The following is a 24,329-nucleotide window of genomic DNA, read 5'->3' on the forward strand; positions in this document are numbered from 1 at the left end:
GGTATATATAATATTTTGTATTATATTATACACTTAGGAATATAACATGGATAAAACTTATTTCAGAAAGCAGTTCTGTATTAAATTTAAGCATATTAATAACGTGAATACTTGTGTAAACTTTGTTGCTTGCAATCTCCACATTGCCAAATCAAGAATAAAATGCATGCATTTTGGAGAATACATTTTTGCCAAAGAACTTTCAAAACAGTATGATTGTAAAGTATGAAATCATACGTTGTTTTCCAAATAGAAACACTGAGGTTATCTGACTCAGAATCTTTTGGCATTTTAATTTTGAAGGTATATGTACTCAATGTTTTATTATAGATGGAAATACTCTACCAGTCATCCAGCTGCTATGGCAATATTGTCACGTAGCTGATTTCTTTGACTTGTGTAGCACTTAATTTAAAAAGCTTATTTCAACAGATATCAATGTGAATGCTGCGAGTTTCTGATTGTGAGTGTGTTTTCACTTGACAGGTTGTTATTAGCACAATCTTACAGTAAACAATGTTTCAAAAATGCAAAGTTCAGACATGTGCTTAAAAATAACCACTCCTTTTGACATCTTATGATTCTTTTAGCAGTATTGACTAAATGATTCACTGTTAATATTGTTGAACACATCCCGTTTATTGGCATTGTAGTTATGTTAAATATACAGTGTAAGAAAGTAAAAATGACAGTATGCATATTTATATTTCACAAAGGATTCTGGTGCTTTCTGTTGAAAATGTAGGAGTTAAAAGAATATGTTATAATGGTTATATATGCACACATATTTTGTAAATAAAATATATAAAATTTTATAGAGTATATGAAGCAAAGAGAAACACAGAGCAAATGGGTATTTCCTCTTCAAGAGACGAGAAAAGAAAAGGTGAGCTTTGCTTTCTTACATGAGCATCCTTTCTGAAAAAGCCCACCCTTCTAATTATCACATTTGTGGGGAACAGACAAACGCTGGAGTGACAGTGTGTTGTTGGCATGAACAAGGCCATGTCAAAGATCCCAGTGCCAGAGAGTCACAGTGGGACCCACACTGGGTCAGGAATAAGAGAATTGTCAAGCTCTTCCCTTGGTTTGAGTAGACATGTTGACAGTGTGTGCAGAAAGTACCTACCACAGATTCTTCCTTCTGGATGATAGCAGTTTGAGACTGCTTTCATAGAGAACCCGTAAATGTATTTATTAAGTAACCTGTTTCTTCTTGCTCTGTTATGTATATAAATATAACAGGATTGGAGGCTGGTGCTGTTCCATCACCATCAGAGAACATGGCCCACCTGATCCCAATATTTTTGTATGTGTATCTGTTTTTTGTTTTGTTTTAAATTCCCTGTTGCCACAGTAGGGTAAATCCTGAAGCTGTGCAGGTCATGAAAACTATTGATGAGTTTAAGAGGTGCAGTCACTTTTATATACCATATGAGAAACATGCTTCATATGACTCTCTATAGTCCAAAAGTGTTTCTTATTTAGAACTCCCTATAGAGAGGCAGCAACCATGTCACAGGCTTTTAATTAACTCACGAGAAATTCCTCATCACAAAACAATCTCATGAAGCACTTCACGGTAGCAGCAAAGGCCTGCCCTGAAAACCTGTAGCTGCCCGAAGGCATAGTGCAATCCAGAGTAACAAATACAATTCATATCCTCTAATTTCAGGTTTGAGACTTTTATATGATCCAGTAGGCAATGAAGCATAGAAGCCCAGAAAAAAATCTTCAAAAAAATCTGGACAGGCAAGACTGGCAATGGAGCCAGAGAGTGTACTCTCAAGTGTACATAGCGCTGAACTGTTTTTGCATGCCAGAGTTCTCTTAACATTCAACAATATTATCTCACAGGGTTTTTGTATTTATAAGGGAGCTATTCACAGTTTGGAGTGACAGCTTACTATGTTTCTGATAGTTCATCAAAAGAAAAAAATGATACAATGAAAGGAAAATATTCTGTAGAAAATGAAATATGCATAGAATTCAATTTAAGCAATAAAGTATGAAGGGGGCCTGTGAGGTGGGTGGCTCAGAGAGCCAAGGAACATGATGCCAAGCCTGACCACCTGGGGTTTGATCATGGTGCTACATGTAAGAGGATGAGAACTGACTTCTGAAGGTTGTCTTCTGATGTCCACATTAGAGCCATAAAAGACACATACACATATGTACACCCACAGACAATTAATAAATAAAGCAAACACTTAATGAGATACAAAAAGATTTTTAAATGATATATTGAAGTTAGTGCTGCTGATAAATATTAACGATCTGGTTCGCCCTAGCTGCATGCCTCCATCCTCAGAATTAATTCTTTTCCCCAAAAGCATAACATTGGTTTTCACTTAATCAAATATGCCCTGCTTCTGTCATTGGTGTAAAAAGAAAATCTTCTCTCAATAATGAGTTAATTGTCACTTTCATCCTGTGATAGAACCATAAATACATACATATGTTTATACATGTCACCATTACATACACATGGATCCCATGTGGTGAATCTATTCCAACAATTGCCTTCAAATATTAATTAGTACACAGACTAGGCTCTCAGCTGTGCTGCTGAAGGGAAACTATTCTACATTGGTTTGTTTAAGGTCCCTTTATTTTCTATGTAAATGAACCTGGGAATAAATCAATACAAGAACTACTTAGTCTAAAGCATCTACACCATATCAGTAATATATAACCAAATCTTTAAAATATTTTAAAGCATTTATTTTTAACCTTTTTCTCTTGTTATTTGAAAATTTATTTTTAAAACTGGTTGTCTAACTACGTATACACAGAAACAGAAAATTAAGGAGAGAGAGAGAAAGAGAGAGAGAGAGAGAGAAATAAAGACTTAGACAGAGTATTTAACTTATCCTGCAACAACTCTCTGGTTGTTACCCTATTTCAAACTTAATATGTCCTTAATGTCATTCAATTAAAATGAACAAAGACCTTCTTCATGTACGAGGGCCCTCTTTAAGTTATGTAGACTAAGAAAATGAAAATATTTCATTGACTTCTTGAAAAAAATGAAGAATAAGTCATCATTGCCTTTGAATATGTGTCCTGCTTATTTACATTGGTAGCTGTTTAGAAATTGCACACACACAAACACACACACACAACACATACTAGTCACTCCCCACAAAAAAAACAGACTTTTTAGTATTATTTTAAAATTCGATTCCCCTTTTGTATTTTAATTAATCATGTATCCCTATATAACATAATATCAAAACTCAGTAATTTAAAACAGCAATGTTTAATATTAAAACATAATTGTGTCACTTTTTCTTTCTTACCTTCCTTCAAGCCCTCCCAAGTCCTCTTCACTCCTTCTCAAACAGAATTCCTCCCTACATGGGCCCTTTATATACATTTGATTTTCTGGTTACTCCATGCTGTGTACTCATTCTGAATATTTAGTGCTGGGAACTACAGACAAGAGAGACATTCATGGTTTAACTTTTGGGGGTATGGATTACTTCACTAAATACACTCTTTTCTAGTACCATATATTTACCTTCATATTTATTATTCCATTTGTCTTTGCAGATAAATAATGTTCTATTGTGTATGTGTACCACATCTTTACCATCCAGTTCATCTTTTGGAGGATGCTTAGGGTGTTCCCATTTCACAGCTGTAGTGGACAGAGCAGTGGTCCATGCAGCAGCAGTTCGCTTTCTCTAATAGTCTCTCACGAGCTTCATCCTTTACACAAGCTTTGGTTCAATGTGGTGGTCTCCTCGTGGCTCACAGGGGAAAGACTCACCTTCCATATTCACAGTTTGCTTCCTTTCTTGCCTGCTTCTCTGTAAGGTTATTGTCGATCACAGACCTTCACAGTATGGCAGCAGAATGTCTCCAGATCAGAAAGTGAGGGAAAGACAAAAAAGAATACCTTTTTAAATCAGAAAGTCACCCCACTGCTGATTTTATAAATAAGTATCTAGTGGTTACTAAAATCAAACAACATTCAACTCATACTCAAGAGGTAAGGAATCCATTTCCAGCTCTCAGAGAGTGAGATTATAAGAGTGGTGGACATATTTATACTAGTACAATGCATTTCCAGAAGAATTTATATAGTTCCTATTCTAGCTATTTATTTTAAAATTACAATGTATATTCACTATTATAAGAGCCTACAAAAATAAGTATCTTGCTATCATTTTTAGTAGTGCTAGCTACTAAGCTAACTTAAATTGAATGTTGTACTGATTATTTGATGAGCTTGTGCTGATTCATTCATTCATCCAATGCCCTTCTGTATTGGTATCTTAGATATTATGTCTGCCCTCTTCACATAAGCAATACACTCAAATATGCCAGATTTACTTCCCTCTTCCCGTTTCACTTATAAGAACATTATTGCTTAAAGTAAGGCATCATTTTATTTCCTGTACTTTTGGGGAACCGACCTTTTCACTATTTACTTGTTTAATAACATAGCTTATTTAATGTCTATGCCCGCCATAGTACTGGTGATAGGCTAAATTGAAAATTAAAATGTAAGTCTACCTTGTCTAAGAAGAATGTCATTCCAGAATCCAGTGCATCTTTGAAAGGACAGAATACTGAAATCTATTTAATATTATGTTTTATCATACACACACACACACACACATATATTACACTGTTATTAGAGTGTATTTATATATACATGGTAAGTAGAATTTTAAAATATATATGTAGGAAGAGATTACCATTATCTAAAAATAAAATGAAACTGCTTGGCAATATACTGATGCTGTGATGGTTGATCTAACAACGCAGACAATGCGAGATGTGAATGACAGAGACCAGTGGGAAACAGGATGGTGAACGATTCCAAAAGAGTTTTGAGAAGTGCACATCTTAAAGCACACCAATTGTTTATGTTTGCATTTTCCCACTTAACATTTTTGGCCTGTGTCTCATCTTGGGAAAGGAAGGTAGATGTTTCAGAGAAGGAAACACAGATAAGTGAGTGCTAGAATTCTACTTACTATTTCCTCCTTCTCAAAGGGAGTATTCTTGAATAATTGGCATTTAGACATTCATTTGAGCTAAAGGCAGCCTGAGATACACTTTTTTCCACACACACACAGTAAGCCAAAGTTTTAATATGCAGGCATTTGTTCCATTTGCAACATCTTAGACTGTTCTTAGTAACTATACTGGTTTTGACACCAAAGCCTGCCTAATGCTCTTTTTTAATGGTTGAGTAAGGCTACAAGTATTCAAATCAATTTCCCTTCGCCACAAAATGATCTAGGTCATGACAAACCACAAGGCAAGTTACTAGACCATTACTAAACTACCATCACATAAGGATAAGTTAGTAAGTTTGACCTTTTAAACCAAACTGTGAAATGTTCTTTTGATTAAAGTCTACAGCAGTCCCCAGAGATTGCCAGTGCTGAATGTTAGGGATTTAACACAACACTGAGATCTTGGCAGATAAAAGTTCCTTTTACTCATAAGCTTTCCAACTCACACACAGTTTTAAATTCTGTTCTCTATAGAATCACCATTCTGGGCTTAGTTTTATTTTGAAGGCAGTTCCATTCTTTCCAAGGTGAAGACTCATGCCCAGGGAAGCCAATTTAATCGAAGGAATAAAGGCTTTATTCTTTCTTAGAAAATTAGCTCTTTAAGGATAAATACTACAATTTATCCTTGCAAACTAGATTTCTGGCCAGATTTGAACAGTTTTCTGTTTCCTCTGTAAAGTGTTGCTCTTGACTCTTTATTTTATTTCATATTTCATAGTTCAATTAGGTTTTCAGAAATCTAATTATGCTGCTTGACCTAACATTTAATTCTAATCCTGCACATGTATATCCACATGTACATATACTGACACATTTATGCTTTCTGCCTTAGGAAAAACATTAGAGATACAGAAAATAAGCTTTGTAGTGTTTTAAACATTTTATCTTCTGCAAAGACATACAAAAATCAGATAAATGTGGCTCACTTTTTCTAACTTTGGAAACTGTGTACCTTCATTTCCTTTCAGTCTTTAATATCTTCAGCTATTCAAAAATCACAAAATATTTTGGGAGCATTCATTGACATGTTGGTTATATTATATGCTATTTGTTTATATTTAGGCTGTTTTTATTTCTCAAGTTACAAAAGACAAATGAATTGGAGACATGGAGAGATGGTTTAGCAATTGGGAGTACTAGTTACTCTTTAAATAACAGCACTTGCTGAAGACCAAGGTTCAATTCCCAGCATCTACTTGGCAGGTTACAACTGTCTATATCTCCATTGCTAAGGGATCCAGCAGACATACTTGCAAGCAAAACACCGATGCACATCAAATTTAAAAGAAAAGTCTGTTGAAAATAGAAATGAGATCCATTAAGATGTTTATGGACTTAGGGGGAGCTGGGAGGACCTTGGACTTAACATAGTGAAGGGAACCCTGATGGCTCTTTGGCTTGGAGAGGGAGGGAGTGGGGGTATGGGTGGAAGGGAGGGGAGAAAAGGGGGAGGAGGAGGGAAGGAAATGGAAATTTTTTATAAAAAAAATAAAGAATTAAAAAAATAATAAAAAAACAGGAAAAAAAGCAAAAACAAAAACTGAAACAAACAATTTTTTAAAAATATTTTAATTAAAGAAATATTTAAATAGAAGAGATTTTATTAAAATATTTTATAAAACATGGAAATTAATATGATTATGTCAAATAGCTAGGAAATACAAATAGAAAATCTCAGACTTTGCCTATAAATTTGTTAGACTAGCTTTTATTATTCATTATTTAGTGTGTACTTTGGATAAAGTTTGTCAAATTATCCATGATTAAATTAGCTTAAGTATATAGATGAAAAAGAAGATTTTTGTTGGCTATTAAATTGTGAAAAAGGAAGAAAAAAGGAAGAAAGGAAGGAAGGAAAGAAAGAAAGAAAGAAAGTCCACCTGGGTATCTATGTAAAGTTTGCTCTTTAAGGGTAGATGATCCGATAGAAAATATTTAAATTCAGGACAATGTGTTGGATGCTTTACTGCAAACATCATGAAAATGTAACTACTTTTAAATGTTATTTGAAGTCTTTCAAGGAATAATTTTATAATCACTAAGTTTTATTATTTGGAGAATTCTATAACATTTGTTTAACTAATGATAAATGTATGGCTAGTTGACTGTGATATAACTATATGTCATCTGGTTTAAGTTTATCTGTAATATTTACAGGTAAATATTCCAAGGAGTATATTTTTAAAGTAGGAGTGATTTTTAAATATGTTTTTCTCAGATATAATGGTAGTCTCTGCAATTTCTTTTCCTTTTTCTCAAGTAATAACATTTAAGTTATTTGAAACTTAGTAGTAACTGTAACTTTAATGGATTTTGTAGGACAAAATAAATGTAATAATTCATTTTTTTCTCATTTTTATTAGTTTTTGAGAATCTCATACAGTACATTTTATCATATTTTCACCAACTTTTCTGATCAAGATTGATGCACTTATCTATAGATATAACAATAAGTTATTATTAGGATTCAATTTAATACTTTGCTCTTTTGGAAGTGTACTAGCAGGAGGTTGTTGATCACCTTAGCAATATCATTTATCTGTCTCATGAAGTGAGCCTTACATCCAACCAAAATGTGGTTGGTCATTCTGAGAACATTTGTGCCAATATTGTGTCAGTTTATCTTGAAGTTAAATCAATATTATAGAATGGAGTATTTCTAACTGTGTGACATTGATGGTTACTTTTATCCTCTTGTAGTAAAGTACCTTCCAAAATTATGAATTCTACTCAGTAGGACATGTGATTCTATTTAGACACTAGATTAATTTATTTCAAGTTCAATTTCTTAAGGTATGTGTTCAGCAATAACACCTTCCATTGGTTTATGGAAATTAACTGATAGCCTTGTCATATCTGTCCCCCCTCCATCTCGACCATCCCATTCCCTCAAGTTCTCTTCAACCCTCCCCTTCTTCCTTTCTCTTTCCCTTCTCTCCCTCCCTCTATCCCCCACACTCCCATGCTCTAATCCTGCAGGCGACCCTGTCTGTCTCCAACCACGAGGTGAATCCATATATGATTTTCTTTGGGTTCACCTTATTACTTAGCTTCTCTAACATCATGAACTATAGACTCAATGTCCTTTGTTTATAGCTAGTATCCACTTATGAGTGAGTACATACCATATTCATCTTTTTGGATCTAGATTAACATACTTAGGATGTTTTTTCTAGTTCCATTTATTTGCATGCAAAATGTCATTGTTTTTTTTCCACTGTTTAGTACTCTAATGTGTAAATGTGCCACACTATCTTTATCCATTCTTCCATTGAGGGGCATCTAGGTTGTTTCCAGGTTCTGACTATTACAAATAATGCTGCTATGATCATAATTGAACAAATGCTTTTGTAGTATGATTGAGCATCTTTGAGGTATATTTCCCAAGAGTGGTATTGCTGGATCCTGAGGTATGTTGATTTCTAATTTTCTAAAAGACTTCCATACTGATTTCCAAAATGGTTGTACAAGTTTGCAGTTCCACCAACAAGGATGAGTGTTCCTCATACCCACATCCTCTCCAGCATAAGCTATCATTGGTGTTTTTGATTGTAGCCATTCTGACAGGTGTAAGATAGTATCTTAGATTTGTTTTGATTTACATTTCCCTGATAGCTAATGAAGTTGAGCATTTCCTTAAGTATCTTTTGGACATTTGAAATTCTTCTGTTGAGAATTCTCTGCTTAGTTCAGTATGCCATTTTTTAATTGGGTTATTTAGAACTTTATTGTACAATTTTCTGAGTTCTTTATATATTTTGAAGATCAGTCCTTTGTCAGATGTGGGGTTAGTGAAGGTCTTTTCCTACTCAGTAGGCTGCCTTTTTGTCTTATAGATTGCATCCTTTGCTTTACAGAAGCTTCTCAGTTTCAGGAGGTCCCATTTTTTTATTGTTGCTCTTAGTGTGTGCTACTTGGGTCTCCTATGTTTATGCATTGAAGACTACTTCCCACTTTCTCTTCTATCAGGTTCTGTGTGATTGGATTTATATTCTTTAGTCCATTTGAACTTGAATTTCATGCATAGTGATAGATATGGCTCTATATTCATTCTTCTACATGTTGACATTCAGTATTGCCAACACCATTTGTTGAAGATGCTTTCTTTTTTCCATTGTATGATTTAGTTTCTTTGTAAAATATCAGGTGTTTATAGGTGCATGGATTAATATCTGCGTATTCAATTAGATTCCATTGGTCAACCTCGATGCTTTTTTGCCAGTACTAAGATGCTTTCATCACTGTAGCTCTGTAATAGAGCTTGAGGTCAGGGATGATAATTCCTCTGGGAGTTCCTTTATTGTACAGGATTTTGGCTATCCTGTTTTTTTTTTTGTTTTGTTTTTGTTTTTCCATATGAAGTTGATACATAAGAATTGGAGTAAACCCCTGTGTCTTATCAGATCACCAAGTATTAAGTGAGAATTTAACAATACTACTCTCAGAAAGCCTACAAACTGATGGAAATTGAACAGTCAACTACTTAATCACACCTGGGTCAAGGAAGAAACAGTAAAAGAAACTAAAGTCTTCCTTGAATTCAACAAAAATAAAGGCACAACATAACCCAAACTATGGGACACAATGAAAGCAGTGCTAAGAGAAAAGTTCATAGCACTAAGTGCACAATAAAGAAAATGAAAAAAAGCTCACAGTGACTCAACAGCACACCTGAAAGCTCTAGAACCAAAAGAAGCAGACTCATCCAGGAGGAGTACAAGACAGGAAATAATCAAATTGAGGGCTGAAATCAACAAAATAGAAACAAAGAAAATACAAAAAAATTAATGAAACAAAGAACTGATTCTTTGAGAAAATCAACAAGACTGAGAATCCCCTATTCAAACTAATCAAAAGGAAGAGAGATAGAACATCCAAATTAACAAATTGAGGAAATGAAAAGGGGGACATAACAGCAGACACTGAGGAAATTGAGAGAATCATTAGGTCTTACTACAAAAACCTGTACCCCACAAAATTGGAAAATGTAAAAGAAATGGACAATTTTTTAGATAGATAACAAATACTAAAATTAAATTAAGAGCAGGAGAGCAATTTAAATAGACTTATAAGCTGTGAGGAAATAGAAGCTCTTGTCAAAAACCTCCCAACAACAACAACAACAACAAAAAAAAAACAAAGCAAACCAAACCAAACCAAAACAACAAAAAAAAAAAACAGGGCAGGATCATTTAAGTGCAGAATTCTACCAGAACTTCCAAGACAATACTCCTCAAAGTTTTCTACATAATAGAAATAGAGGGACATTACCAAACTCTTTTTATGAGGCTACAGTTACCCTGATACCAAAACCACACAAGGACTCAACCAAGAAAGAGAATTACAGACCAATCTCACTCATGAACCTGGATGTAAAAATTTTCAATAAAATCCTGGCAAACTGAATCCAAGAACACATCAAAAAAGTCATTTATCATGATCAAGTAGGCTTTATCCTATAGATTCAGGGCTGATTCAACATACTAAACGTGTCATGTAATCCATCATATAAATGAACTGAAAGAAAAAAAATATGATAATTTCATTAGATGCTGAAAAAAACATTTGACAAAATCCAACACCTCTTCATGATAAAGATCTTGGAGAGATCAGGGATACAAGGATCATACCTAAATATAATAAAAGCAATATACATCAAGCTGACAGCTTATTAAATTAATAAATTAATAAATCATCAAATTAAATGGAGGGAAACTCAAAGTGATTCACTAAAATCAGGAAGAAGACAGAGCTGTCCATTCCCTCCATATTTTTAGCAATAGCAATAATACAACAAAAGGAAATGAAAGGGATTCAAATTGGAAAGGAAGAAGTCAAACTTTCGTTATTTGAAAATGATATGATTGTATACACAAATGACCCCAAAAACTCTACCAGGGAACTCCTACAGCTAATAAATATCTTCAGTGATGTGGCAGGTAACAAGATTAACTCAAAAAAATTCAGTAACCCTCCTATACACAAGGATAAAGAAGCTAAGAGAGAAAGAAGAGAAACATCATCTTTCACAATATCCACAAATAACATAAATATTTTGGGGGTAACCCTAACCAAGGAAGTGAAAGACCTATTTGAGAAGAAATTTAAGTCTTAAATGAAAGAAACTGAAGAAGATACCAGAAAGCAGAAAGATCTCCCATGCTCTTGGATAGGAAGGATCAACATAGTAAAAATGGCAATCCTACCAAAAGCAATCTATAGATTCAATGCAATTCCCTTTCAAAATGCCAACACAATTTTTCACAGATCTTGAAAGAACAGTAGTTAACTTCATACGTAACAGGCTTTTTTTTCTATATAGTCCAGGATGTCCTTGAACTTACAATCCTACTGCTTCAGCCACTCAAGTGTTGAGATTAAAGGCGTGTGGCACCGGAACATCTAAAGTTTTATTTTTTTGGTGTATGTGAGTGAATGTATATGCATGTAAGGGTACAAGCGCACATGTGTATTTAGACACTATAAGTAGATTACAGTTTCTCCTCAATTAGTTTTCATCTTTGCTTTTGAGACAGTATCTCATACGCAACCTGAAATTCACTCATAAAGCTAGGTTAAATGGCCAATAAACTTCAGAGTCTTGCCTGTCCATCTTGACAATGTTGGGGTTATAGACATGTATCACCATGTATGGATTTTTATGTGAATTCTATAACCTGAACTCAGGTCTTCATGCTTCTGTGGCAGGAATTCCTTTCTGAAATATCTTCCCAACTCTGCACACTGTATTCCTAACATCACTTTAATTCTTAGAAAAACAGTAGGCAGAAAAACAACAACAAAATTGACTTCCTTTACTTAAGGCATATTTGAAGTTTCCATTTTCTTGTTTTAATTAATTTACCATGACCCCTGATCTGTTCTAAGATATCAACAGTATATGAGAAATCGTCAAGAGTTTCCTTTCATTTTTTTTAATTATTCAAAGTACAAACAGGTGAAAAAGTAAGAGACATTTAGCTGTGTTCATTTTTTGGAAATGTTTGTCAGTAGCTTCCAACAATATCATGCTGACAAGGTAAGGTATTACCTCAAGTATAGCAAAAACAAATGAAAGAATAAAGCTGAGCAACTGATACTTAATATTCTATCTTTAAATAGCTAAGAGAGTACAACTACCGATTAAGAAAAATAACAACTTTCCTCACTCATAAATTAATGGCTTTAGTTCTTTTCATTATTGTTATTATTAAAGTGAAGCTTATATCATCCAATAAAGAGTGGAATGTATGAGCCAAACCAGATTAATTTTCCTCATTTAAGAATAACCAAGGAAAAGTGTATAACAAGAGGATAGACTACAAGCCAGACTTAACTGTACAGACTATAATCCCAGAACTGAAGATGTATAAAGGAGGATTGCCATAAATTTTTTGCTAGCTTGGTCTATGTTGAGATTACAAAGCCATCTATGATTGCTTATTAAAACTAGTATATCTCTCATAAGACTCTAAAATTTTATATATTAGATGCTAAAAATAGTCTCACATGTAAAGACCTCGATATAAAAAAGAACCAGAGAATCTGAAAATTGATAGCTTACAGATTTTAACTATGTTGTGTAGGAAACGCTTAATATAAAATTATCTTCATATTTTTGCATGTAGATAGATGATACCAAACTGAAGAATGGAGGTCTGATTTTAGAAGACAATCAATTCAGGGTCTTATTTGAAATTTTTAGAGAGATCCTACATGATGGAAATAATGCTTTGTCCATTAGTTGTACAAGTATGTGTTGGTGGAAAATCTTATTTTTATGTGTGGGAAGTGTTCATAACACAACTTTTAATTCATATCTTACGCATCTCTAAAGAAGAAATAGGATCAGCCTCGTTCCCCTGTCCCCTGTAATGCTTTTCTGCACCTGGAAACAAGTATAAAAGTGCCACACAGCTGAAGCAAACTATGTTCCACAGAACACAAAATCAGTGGAAACACATTCAGACTTCTTCAGACATTGCTTAGCTACTGGGCTCAATTTTCAAAGTCATTGTATTTTCTAATTTTTTTAATTTCATATAAAATGGGAATCGGAGCCGGGCGGTGGTGGCCCATGCCTTGAATCCCAGCACTCGGGAGGCAGAGGCAGGTGGATCTCTGAGTTCGAGGCCAGCCTGGTCTACAAGAGCTAGTTCCAGGACAGGCTCTAGAAACTACAGGGAAACTCTGTCTCGGAAAAAAAAAAAAAAAAAAAAAAAAAAAAAGTACAGAAAATGGGAATCGGGTCTGGAAATATAGCACTTGTCTCACAACTCTGAAGACCCGAATTCAGTTCTCAGAATCAAGCACATGAATGTATACACACACACACACACACACACACACACACACACACAAACACACACAGACTTTATTTGTTGGTAACCACTTGTTTTCCTACCACAGGGAAGGTGAGGACAGACAAATACTCAGTACTCAATGGCCTAATATGTGAGCTCTGGCCAGTAAAAGACCTTGTTTCAGAAAGAAAAGATGAACAGGGCTCTGGAGGAAATACACAAAGCCTCCCTCCATCTTTGAGAGAACGTGAAAATGCATGTCACTGAAGAAATTGAAGATGTTTAAAAGGGTGAATTTGGAAAGACTCTATTTGAAATGTAGTGAGGATGCTTCCTATGTGATGCACAAATATTAAAGGGATCAGAAAAAATAGGGATCTAGTTTTCAGATGAGAAGGGGTGGCAGATTGCACAGTTCTTGCTTGATATTCCTGTGATCAGCAAAACAGTAATCAAGGTACTCAGCTTTAACAAAACGTAGCTGGAATTTTGAGCTAGGAGAAAGGTCAAAACTTTGCTGTGTGCAAAGTAATCTATTAAATCAATAGGACAAAAGCACAAAGGTTGCAAAAGATGAATGGAGAGACAGATGGGGTTAGCCAGGAGCCACTTGTCATGGGTCAGGTCCAAGATGTTTAGTAATCTTCATTGGTAATTTAAAACATGGTGTGGAGTCGGCATGGCTGGCCCTGTGCATTTGTAGTGTGGAAGGGTTAGGAAAGGTGGTTTGTATCTGAAGACAGAAGAGTTTTGTTAATAGCCAGATGTAGCATTGGGTTATATTTTTATCTTTAACAATATAGAGGAACAAGGTTTTCTCTTTGGGTTATTCAAGACAAAAACATGGGTGAAAAAAATAGCAAATTTGAATATCTACCAGAGAATGATGGCAAAAATACAAAGGGTTTCTCTAATTATATATTTTTCTATCCTCCACAGTGTTCTCATTGATGGTATCATCGTGATTGCCCATTTTAAAGGCATATCTATTTTCATTTATTTCAGTTCTCATGAATTACAATTTTTATAGCACTGGACAATTTTATTATATATTTTTATTTTTTTCAGAACATAAAATTTTCAGTACTTTAGCTTTCTATGATTTAAAAGTAGAAATATGAACTTTATATATTGTAATTAATCATCATAAAGCAGGTAGCTATGGCAGACTGGTATTTTTATGAATTTTTCTGACTTTAATAAAACTGAGATTTTCAGAGGAGTCTTTGTCCAAGAGCTACCAAAAGCAAATCCTAAAGTTATAATAATAATTAAAGAATATAAATTACATTTATAAGTCTGAATCTCTTTGGATTCTTTGAAAACTGTACTCCAAGTCCTATTTTTTTTTCTGTTTTCTAACACTGGGGGCTGAAACCAGGGACTAAGTCTGCTAGGAAAAAAACACTACAACTGATCCAAAATTTCAATTTTTTTTTATCAGTTTCACTTGTTCTTTGACAATTTTATATATGTATGTAATGCATTCTGATTAAGCTCCCCTACAACTATATTTTATGTTACTCCCCAGTGTGTTACTCTGCCTGCCCTGCAAAACCTTTCTTGCATCTATGTCTTTTAGTTTTGATTGTGACTGACCTGATCTTATCATTGTCTTCCTTCTGACCGTAGTTTGAAGCTACTGGGTACATTACTGATGACTCTGACTCCTCCCTTCTCACTATCAACTCCAAATGTTTTAAGAATTACACTGTTGGGAGGTGGCAGGGAGCAGGAGGAGAGGAGGGAGGGAAAACTTTGGTTGGTATATATGGAAAATTAATAAATTTAAAAGAAAGAAAGAAAGAAAAATTGTTCTTAAGATAGTCATGGCTTAAAAAGAAAAATAAAAACCATGTGGGTTGCCAAGGTTAGCCTACAGCTGCAGCTTTCAAGCTTCTTGTCAAACTCCCCTAGTTTCTGGCATCACTAGTGTGTGCCATCATGCCCAGCTTAATGAATAATACATTCCAAACAGTTGCATCAATTAAGACCTGCATATTTTTTTTTAACATTTTGAGCTATTTAAATTCATTTTAGAATGCCATATGTGTTGGCACCCACCTGTCCTCTCAGAATCCAGAATCACAGACAGGAAGATGGCTGCACATATAACTCAGTCACATATTTTATCACGATGCATCCTGACTAACAAATCCAAGACCACATCCATATGTTTTCTCTGTGCATCCATTTATTAGCACCTCTGTCTCCATCAGACCCTCTTCTCATTTCGCGGGATGAATTGCAATGCGTTGGGGATGTATTCTGGGGCCATCACACACTACATTTGTAGTGTTCGTTTAAGTTAGGGGACCTGAATGTGATGAATACTAACTGTATTCAAGTCGTTCACCTTACGTAATTCTAAATTGCCTCTTCCCTATTTTATTTTTAATGAGAGAGCTATGCTGCAGTGAAACAGGGGCATTAATCAGAGGACCACAGTCAAAGCTCGGGCCATTTCCCAGAGAACGTATTTAGGTCATATTCACTCATCTCTCAGATCATTAGAAATACTGATTTTGCTTCTGATAACTAATGGGGCATTTTTCATGCACTGTATTTTACGCATTGGCCCACTTTTGCCCTATTCTTAGCAAGCCACACTGTGAAACACTTGCTTTCAGCCTGAACGCAAAATTCTTGCTAATGAACTAGACCTGCAATGTGTTTGTTTTAGTTTGGCCCCCATATGTTCAGGTGTGTAACATTTTGCCATTATTAGTTTATTTCATTTCGGACTAAGCATTTCTAGAATTTTCTTGCAAAAATTCCCAACAGTTTAAAAAATGCAAAAGAAAGAAAAGCAAACTAAATTTGTCTTCAGGTTGTCTTCAGGTGAGCGATCAATTCTCTCTGTAGACGCACTGAAGCTCTGCTTCATATAGTACCATTAAATGAGCATCACTGAAGCCTAACACCAAAAGATCATCTTCTAAAGCAAACAAGTCTGAGGCCTAATCCCAAATGAGCCTTTACCGCTGGAAATAACATCTCAAAAATCAGTAAACCTGCAGGTAAACTGCCTCCTAGTCCTGTACCGTCCGAGTTTCTATTAAGCAGCTTGGGGGAGGGGGGATTTCCTTCCCACTCTACCAGACCACATAGACTGCTAGAAATCCCCGTGGACTCCCCTCAGGCCAAACTTCTTGATTCTCCCAATCTCTCAGCATACAACAATCTTTTCGGAGTTCCATACCCTCCTAACTGCCATGCTCCCACCCTGAACTGTAGCAGAGACTCCCTGCTCTAAAGAGACCATAGAGGCGATAGAAGTCCAGTGTCTACCTACCCGATTCCTAAGCCAGCACCATCCTCGGTGCCCTGACCTAGCCTCAAACTGGGGCAGAGACTCCCTACTTCACTAGATATCATGAGGACTGATATAAATCTTGGTGTACTTTCCTTCCATCAAACTATCCCAGTCTTCTATGTCCTTCTTATCTGTCCACCCTTCCCTAGTTCCGGCCTTCCTAGCCACCATATCACAGTCCATAAATGGGGCAAAACTCCCTGCTCTACCAGAGAACACGCGGACTGCCAGAATTCCAGGCCCCAACTTGAGCAAAGACCCCACTCTTCACCTGCAGACCACAAAAACCAGAAGACAAGAGAGGAAACAGAAATCAAAAACAAAATACCCATGCAACAAAGACAAACTAGAAAATCAGCACCTAAACCTATCATCACCCTAACCTCAAATGCCTGGAGACTAGCAAGAACAGAAAACAATCAACCACAGTCAAGACAGTATGTCAGAACCAAGCTATCCTATTATAACAAGCACTGAATATTTCAACACAGCAGACGCACAAGAAAAGTACTTTAGACCCAACTTTATGAAGATGATTCAGGTCCTTAAAGAAGACATGAATAAATTCCTTAAAGAAAACAAGAGAGCCGGGCGGCGGTGTCGCACGCCTTTAATCCCAGCACTCCGGAGGCACAGGCAGGCGGATCTCTGTGAGGTCGAGACCAGCCTAGTCTACAAGAGCTAGTTCCAGGACAGGCTCCAAAGCTACAGAGAAACCCTGTCTTGAAAAAAAAAAAAAAAAAAAAAAAAGAAAAAAAAAAGAAAAAAACAACTGGAGAAGTGGAATACATCCTTTAATAAAAGCTGAGAAAAAGAAAGACAAACAGTTGAAGAAAATTAATAAAACTGTTCAAGACATGGAAATGTAAATAAAAAGAGTAAAGAAAATGCAAACTGAGTAAAGTCTGAATTTGAAAAATTCTATTTAAGCAAACAGCAACTAAATACACAAGCATCAACCACTGAGTACAAGAGATGTAAGAGGAAGTCTCCAGTTGTGAAGAAAAAGTAGATACATCAGACAAATAAAATGTTAAATCTAAAAAAAATCCCTGGCACAAAACGTACAGGAAATCTCGGTCACTAGAAAAGATCAAACCTAAGCATAATAGGAAGAGAAAAGCAGAAAATTCATAGTTTAGAGACCTAGATAATATTTTTAACAAAACCAAAAAATAATACTTTTCTAACCTAAAGAAGGACGTGGCTATAAATATACAAGAATTTTATGAGACATCAAAAAGATTGGACCAGAAAAGAAAGTCCATTCACAACATGATAATCTAAACACTAAATATATAGAATCAAAAAAGAATATTAAAACCTGCAATGAAAAATGAGTACATAACAGAAAAGGGAAGACTATTAGAATTACACACAACTTCTTAATAGAGAGTCTAAAAGTCAGAAGAACCTTGGACAGATGTACTGCAGACTCTAAGAGATCACGGATGTGAGTACATAAATTTGAATAGCAGAAATTTTAATCACTCAAAATGGTGAAACATTAGATTCCATAATGCAACCGAATTTAAGTAGTATCTATCCACAAACCCAGCCCTACAGAAGGTGCTAGAAGAAGAACACCTATCAGTGAAAGCACAGAAAATAAATTTCACACCAACAAAATCCAAAGAAGGGAGGAATCTCTCTCTCTCTCTCTCTCTCTCTCTCTCTCTCTCTCTCTCTCTCTCTCTCTCTCTCTCAATACGGACACACCATCATCAACAACATCCAACAAAGGAATTAAAAGTCATTGGTAGTTGATATCTCGCATTATCACTGAACTGGACTCAATTCCCCAATAAAAATACACAGACTAACATATCAATGAACTGAGTTCTGAAAAAAAAGACACAGACTAACAGAGTGTCTATGAAAATAGGATTCATCCTTTCTCAACATCAATATAGACATTTCATCACAGTGAAGGGCTAAGAAATATTTTTTAAAGTAAACCTAAAATACAAGCTTGTATACCTAGTTTATTACCTAACAAAATAGACTTCAAACCAAATTTATCAATAACATGATTCCTAATGATGTTCTTGTATACAAATAGATTAATGCCTAGCTCAATCATTATGAAAGAGGCTATCACTGGCAGCTGATATGAGAAGATACAGAGACCCACAGCTAAACATGAGGTGGAAAGATTTACCAAGTTGGAGATCTCTGTCATTTCCCCCTTCTTGGAGATTGGAAATCTCTGTAGAAGAGGAAAAAGATGGCTTGTAGGAGCCAGAGGGGTTGATACCACAAGAACATGGTGCACAGAATGAACTAAGCAGGGCACATAGGGGCCCAAAGAGGTTAAAGTCGCAATCATGGAGCCTGCATGGGTCTTCATTAGTTTCTCTGCCTATGTGATATGGATGTTTGCTTGATATTTTGGTGAAACCCAAGGCAGTGAGAGCTGAGGTATGTTTGGTTCTTTCTTCTGCTTTTGGGACCCTCTTCCTTCTTCTGTGTTGCCTCTCCCAACCTTGATGAGGGTTTTTGTGCCTAGCCTTGTTTTATTTTGTTATATTTTGTTCAGTGTCCATTTTTGGGAAGCCTGCTCATTTCTAAGGTTAAGCAGAGAAGGACTGTTACATGGAAAACCCAGCCTTAAAAATCAAAAAACAAACAAACATAAAAAACAATCCCAGAAATACAATCCAAGAGTTGACTGTACCGTGGGGGCATTTCAATACTTCACTAAGGACTTATGTGATTTTAAGTTCTTTGGAGTTTTCATGGAGTTCATAACCGTGTTGTTATAGACTTTAGGGCAGCTGGTTTCCTGTACTCTCCTCAGGAAAAAAGAGAGCTGCTGTCATTGCAAAGAACTGGACTTCTTTTTAACAGACTGGATCCCCTGGTTAGTTATGTCCCACCAAGACAATCTTTTTAGTAATTAAATAGAAGGGAGTTTTAATTACATCGAAAAATTGCATCATTTTAGCTATCTTGTATTAGAAATTATGTCATAGGGCTGGAGAGATGGCTCAGAGGTTTAGAGCATTGACTGCTCTTCCAGAGGTCCTGAGTTCAATTCTCAGCAACCACATGGTGGCTCACAGCCATCTATAATGAGATCTGGGGCCCTCTTTTGGCATGCAAGCAGACATGGAAGGAATGTTGTATATATAATAAAATAAATAAATCTTTAAAAAACTGCTCTTTGAACTGGAGAGGGACAGGGAGGGGAGGGGGAAGAAAATGGAAGGAGGTGGAAATTTTTAATTAAAAATAAATAAATAAAAATAAAAAATAAAATCCTTAATGCCAAAAAAAGAAATTATGTCATAATATCTATCTGTATGCAAGTAGAGGGACTAAGACAATGCTGCAATTTATTATCATTTATGCTGATAATATCATTCAATAATGTTTCTATCTATCCTTGTCTCCTTTCCTCCTGTTCTCTAATAGCTATCTTTACCTCTAATCATGTTTATACCTATAAATGTTCCTCTGCCTACCTATCTAGATCTCTCTCTTTATACTCTCCCTTCCTGTCTGTCTGTCTGTCTGTCTGTCTATCTATCTATCTATCTATCTATCTATCTATCTATCTATCTATCTACCTATCTGTCTATCTATCATCTATCTATCCATCTATCTATCTATTATCTATCTATCTATTATCTATCTATCTATCTATCTATCTATTATCTATCTATCTATCTATCCATCTATCTATCTATTATCTATTATCTATCTATCTATCTATATCTATTATCTATCTATCTATCTATCTATCATCTATCTATTATCTATCTATCTATCTATCTATCTATCTATCTATTATCTATCTATCTATCTATCATCTATCTATCTATCTATCTATCTATCTATCTATCTATCTATCTAACATCTATCTATCTATTTATCTATCTATCTATCTATCATCTATCTATCTATCTTCTATCTATCTATCACTTATCTACCTACCTACCTATCTATCTATCTATCATCTATCTATCTATCATCTATCTATCTATCTATCTATACATCTCTGTGGCTATCAATGTATAGTTTTCTGCATGTGTGTATAAATAGTACATATATATTGACATTTCGAGTTTAGGCATTTCATAGGAACCATTATGTTTTCTGTGGCAAATGCTTTAAAGACATTTTGGAGGCAGGCACAGTGTGTAGTAATCCAAGAAAAACACTCGGAAAGAAAAAAATTTCTTCTACATTTATATCTGAATGTAAATGTAGGCTCATTTTGAGGACATGTAAAAAAAAGTGTATTTCTGCTCTTTATACTCGATGAAAATTTAAACCTTTATAAAATCTAAAATTAGGTTTTAAGCTAAATTATTAAAATGCCTAGTTGTCTTTCAGTAAGCAATGATAATATGACTGTGTTTTATAGTTTCATAAAACTACCTACTTTTTTGTTATTTAAAACAATTTTAATTTAAATATATTCTGATCTTATTCTTCCCCTTCCTTAATTCCTTCCAGATGCAAACCCCTCCCTACCCATCCAATCTCAACTTCTTTTCAAAAATCAAACAAGCCGGGCGGTGGTGGCGCACGCCTTTAATCCCAGCACTCGGGAGGCAGAGGCAGGCGGATCTCTGTGAGTTCGAGACCAGCCTGGTCTACAAGAGCTAGCTCCAGGACAGGCTCTAAAGCTGCAGAGAAACCCTGTCTCAAAAAAAAAAAAAATCAAACAAGAACTCAATACAACAAAATCTTGGAAACAAACTACAACATCGCCCAAAAAAAGAAACAAAAAAGAAAGAAAATACCATCAAAAAAATAAAAACACAACAAAATTTTACTAAATAAAAACACACAAAAAAAGATGGAGTCCATTATTTGTTGGTCAACTTCTCCTGAACATAAGGCCTGCCCTGGAATGGTTGTTATACCCGGTGTAACTCTGTTGTAAACAGAGACTAAGGTAGTAAGCACAGGACTTGCTTGGGTCTGCTTTAGGTCCTCTGTGTTTATATTGTGGCTTCCAGTTTAGTGTTTTTATGATATTTTTGAGAAAATGAAAAAATGGGTCTCTGACTCTTGTATCTTATTTTGTCTTCTTTTCCTTTTGTTATGTCCTGTCAAATTTTCAAGTGATAATTTTTGCTTTATCTTAAATTTTATTTTGCTAATTTTTTTTTCAAAAATGAACGAGTGAAAACCTAGTGACTAGAAGAAAAGTTAAGAACTCAGCTGTAATTTTTATCTTACAGAGAGGAAAATCTAACTTCTATTCATGAAAAAGTATTGAAAAATAATGTCGCTGTCCTTTGACAAAGTTTGGCCTTGTTGTATGTCTTCAGATTACCTATGTCCATAACAGTCATTGATGTCTATATCTAATTTTTTTATTCACAAACAAATACATGTAAAGTTTGTGGTGAGATTCTCTACATGTGGTACATATCCATTGTCATTAAGTACATAGTTAAATTTTTAAAAGTTATTTCATTTTTCAGGATATTATTAGGTATTTTTTAACATAAAAAGTATTTTCTTTAATATTCTGAGCAGGTAGAAAAAATTTGGTAGACATGGATTTATAGCAGCAAGAAAGTATCATCATGTATAAAGCAGGCATTTTTTATAATCCACACTCTCTTTTATGCTAGAGATGTTTCATATAATAATTGCTTTTTACTATAGACAGCTGAATCACAAATGCATTTATGCATTTTGAGGTTTGATTTGAACTATTTTTCAGATTTGAAATTATGAGAGAGAAAGCATCATTACCTGTTAAGATATTCATTTGAATATCTTATGGTTCTGTTTTTGATAAATCAGCAGTTTTACATGTATACTAAATATATGTCACTTTTGCTAAAGAGCCACTCTTTCCAAAAATGTCTTTTCACTAGAGACATTTCTTTATTATTCATATGTTTCGCTCACACACAAGATGTTTCCAAATGTTCTGAACCTTCCTTTGTCACTGTTTATTTCTCAAAGCCTACTGCCTGCCATAGCAATGTATTATTCAACTAGGGGGTTGTCTTCTAAGTACCACTCATTTATATTCTTGGAGTCTCCTTAATTTTCCCCAGTTTTGTTAATCTTGTCATCAGAATATGAAAAGCCAATGTAACATCCAAACAACTTTCTTTTCAGAAAATAAAACTTGCAACTTAAATTCACTGAAATTTTGATTATTCAAAGTGTGAAAATTAAGAATATCCTTTGTATTCTAAGCAAATCAATTCCTCTGTAGTTAGGATAAGTTAGTTCTTTCTCTGTGATTTTATATCTCTGTCTTTTCTTAAGTTTTAAAATGTTTTTGTTTCTAAGCATTTATATTATTGCTTGGCAGTTCTCCATTAAGAAATATTTCTTTGGTTTAATATTTTGATAAGTCCAATAATCCTTTAAAAATTGAGATTTGTTTTCCTTTAAGTATTGATTAATTATGTAGCATGAAATCTGTATCATTTGATGTGTATTTTTTCTGTTTCTTTCTCTAAAAGTTTTCCATGTAGTGTCTAAAACTTAGTGCCAAAGACCAAAAAAGGGGGCCAAAGAAATTCTATACTGTGATAGAGCTAGAAAAATTGTGCAGTGGGAAGACAATGTCTGAGTAGTAATGGGTGGTTCTTAAAACTAGTGGTTTTTCTTCATGGCAGAATTTCAAGATCTCATCAAGACACCCGAGGTGGTAAAAAATGAAGGCACTTTACTATTCATCTGAAATTTTTAAGAGTCTCCTTTACAGAAATACTGTGGGAAAGGTATGGGTTCAAGATGTAGAATCAAAGAAAAATTAAGGAGAAATAAATCAACTCTGGACAAAGATATCAAGTATAGAAAAAATATAAAAAATATTAAAAACAGCATACTTACTACCCATGACAATTTTAATTGAAGCTGATTTGAATAAATAAGAGAAAATGTCAACAACAAAGCCAGATAGAAAATTGCAGTGGCTAAAGAAATCTTCTGAATAAATTAGAAAACTCTCTTTTGAGTAACATAGCAAGACATTTAAACTACCAGAATTATTCTTACAAAACCAAGAATAGGAGGTAGTAATGTAAAACAATACTCATGTAACTAAATTTCAATACAGTACATTTAAAAAGTGAGTAAAATAAAATAATAAATTCTTTTATTTAAATCTGATAGCATTATTTTAAACTCTGTTTTTCTCTTTCTAAATTCCGCCATGTACCCTCTCCTCACTCTCTCTTAAATTCATGGCCTCTTTTTTTCAATAAATGTTATTGAAAACATATGTGTTTGCATAGACTTGTATGCTCCTAAATATAACCAGTTGAGATCACACAATGTTACTAACTCTGATCATTCAGCACTGTACTATTGATTAGTAAGCTCTTCCCTAGGAGGAACACCTCTCTGGCTCCCAGCTTTACTCAGGTGGCTATAGTTTGGTGTAGGAGGTTCTTCTCTTTATGTGTTGCTTTCATTGGTTGAATAAAGAGGCTGCCTTGGCCTTTTGATAGGGGAGACTTAGGTAGGCAGAGTAAACAGAACTGGATGCTGGGAAGAAGGGAAGTGTGGCAGATGCCATGAAGTTCCTGTCTGAGACTGATGCTTGGTAAGATCTTTCCTGGTAAGCCATGACCTTGTGGTGAACGCAGATTGGTAGAAATGGGTTAGATCAGGATGTGAGAGTTGGCCAAAAAGAGGCTAGAAATAATGGGCCAGGCAGTAATTTAATGAATACAGTTT

At 34.8% G+C, this 24,329-nt stretch overlaps 1 long non-coding RNA gene across 2 annotated transcripts in view; it reads left to right on the plus strand.

The window, feature by feature from the left end:
- The window catches only part of LOC119800099, a 38,209-nt gene extending 14,562 nt beyond the window's left edge, over positions 1-23,647 (plus strand). Inside the window, exons 3-4 of one of the 2 annotated variants that reach the window (XR_005282981.1) lie at positions 819-886; positions 21,123-23,647. This is a non-coding gene — a long non-coding RNA (uncharacterized LOC119800099). The remainder of the gene's footprint in view (positions 1-818; positions 887-21,122) is intronic. The other variant, XR_005282982.1, reaches the window with a different exon arrangement.
- Positions 23,648-24,329: the final 682 nt, after the last annotated feature.

The sequence above is a fragment of the Arvicola amphibius genome, chromosome 13, assembly GCF_903992535.2.
Source record: "Arvicola amphibius chromosome 13, mArvAmp1.2, whole genome shotgun sequence".
Classification (NCBI taxonomy): domain Eukaryota; kingdom Metazoa; phylum Chordata; class Mammalia; order Rodentia; family Cricetidae; genus Arvicola; species Arvicola amphibius.